We start from the raw sequence: 2,364 nt of genomic DNA, 5'->3' as shown, positions 1-2,364 counted from the left end.
AATTTTGTTCAGTGTATATATATATATATATATATATACACACACACATATACATACACATATATGCCTCATTAGTAGCTGTTTATATGGGCCGCTATACATAAGCCGTCCGCCATATTGGAACCGTAGTTATACGCATGTATGAATATCTATTTCTGCAATAGACTTTTACAGATGTTTCTGCTAAACTAAATACAAGAAACTGAAGCTGTTATGTAACACAATATTAGTTAAATTAGTTTATAGTTTATAAAAACCTGTAATATTGAGGTAATATAATATAAAAACACAAACCAACACATTCTGACCTGTGAAAAGCTATCTCGTTTCTTTGGGAATCTGCAGTTTTTAAAACAAGGGGTTGTGCAATGTTGTGGCATCTTAAAAAAACTCATTGAGTTTTACTGTGACTGGTGATATGTTGACCGTTCTAAGATGGCGAACGGGTTGACATGTCTGGCGCAGTTGAATTTAGCTTCTATGTATACATATCTATAGGTTTTGGTTTGAATGCATCACATATGGGGTGCGTTTTGCTTTAGGGAAACACCCCTGGTTGGGTGGCCACAAATACCATAGACGTATCTATGGCATATACAGTCTATCCACAAAAATTTAAATATTTCAATGCATCCCAAACTCATCGGATCAAAAAAAAAGAAAACAGCACTCTATGTTCTCTTCTTTGTATTTCCTGTCTACATGTTCATCCATCAACCACCGGAGAGCTGAGTAATCAACTGAAGGTGATATTATTCGCCCACACACTCAGCAGAGCACTACCCAACCCGACAGACCTTAAACAACCTCAGGCAGCGAGCTGTGTGAGATCAACGAGGGCCCAGCCACTGAATGACACCAGCCCTTCACAGACACACACTTGCACTGCCTCCTCCGCAACTTGAGGAGCGAGAGAGAGCCAGTTGCTAGGAGATGCGGCCTCCAGTGCAAACACAGAGCCATCTGTCTGTGTAAAGAGGAGACGTAGGGCAACTGAAAGGCTGGCACACACCCTGGAACAACAGAGGAGTGGAGAGCAGCCACCATCTTGTATTCTAAGCTTGTCCATATTGAAATAATAGTCTGTTTGTTAGGGTGAGCCCACATCTGAATTTTTACCTCATTTGCAGGGTTGAAGGTGGGACTGAAGTGTATCTGCAAATCAAGCTGAGTCTGAATTTAAAGTGTTAAACTTTAGTTTAAAGACAAAACATAGAAGTCGTTCAAGTAATATTTCACACAAAATGTCATTAAATGTCTAATCTTATTCCAAACTTGTAAGAGTCTTTCTTCCGTGGAACATAAAAGGAGAAGTTTAGCAGAATGTCCAAGCTGCTCTTTTCCAAGAAAAATGAATGAAACCTGGCACGTCAAGCTCCATAAATGACAATAAATAGATTAATTACATAAAATAAATACATAAATAAAACATTTAAGTGGACTTAAATGTAAATGTATACCATTTATGAACTTCTTCATCCCAAAAGGAAATTCTGTCATCATTTACTCACCCTCATGTTGTTCCAAACCTGTACGACTTTCTTCTGTGGAACATAAAAGAAAATATTTTGAGAAATGTCAGTGTTTTTTTATTATTCGAAAGCTACTGTGAATAGAAAACAAACAAACAAACAAATTTTGGTGTACTGGTGTACATTTTAGCCCTGCTCCACTTTCATCGTATGGAAAAGAGCAACTTGGGCAGGCAACATATCTCCTTATTCCTCAAAAGAAAAGTATCACATTTAAAGTAAGTAAATGCTGAAAGAATTTTAATTTAAAAGCGCATATCATTTGATTTAGATCGGAACTTCGGAGCGGGTTCGCGAATCTTCATTGGAACTTCAAAACAAGCATTATGAATAATTTGATTTAGATCGGAACTTCAAAGCGCATATTGCGATTCATTCGATTCAGATTGGATCTTCGGAGAGGGTTTGCGAATCTTTCGATTCGGATCGGAACTTAAAAAATTAAAAATAGCATGTAGTTATGAAGAGCCTACAAAAATAAAAACATCAGGCAAATTCATATTTCAGTTTTATTGACATTTTATATCAATGTTGATGGGAGTTCCAATAACATTATCCTCTCCTCATCCATTTATAAAATACACTACAGTTGAAACTTCTTACTGGAATACAAAAGTATTAAAGTTTGGTGTCCAGACATACAGCGTGACAATGCTCAGATAACAAATGCTACAATTTAATCCCTGACACAGATGAAAATCAGTTATGGTGAATAAATATGTTTATGCACATATATATTACCACATGTCATTTAAATTATGTGTCAGTAAAACATGTCAAGAAGCTTGTTTTTCCACTATACACAATCCCACATGCAACCATTCTCTGCACC

This window comes from Sinocyclocheilus anshuiensis, unplaced genomic scaffold, assembly GCF_001515605.1.
Source record: "Sinocyclocheilus anshuiensis isolate Anshui unplaced genomic scaffold, SAMN03320099.WGS_v1.1 scaffold144, whole genome shotgun sequence".
Classification (NCBI taxonomy): Eukaryota; Metazoa; Chordata; class Actinopteri; order Cypriniformes; family Cyprinidae; genus Sinocyclocheilus; species Sinocyclocheilus anshuiensis.
The sequence above is the reverse complement of the archived record's forward strand: the minus strand, read 5'-3'. Positions refer to the sequence as shown.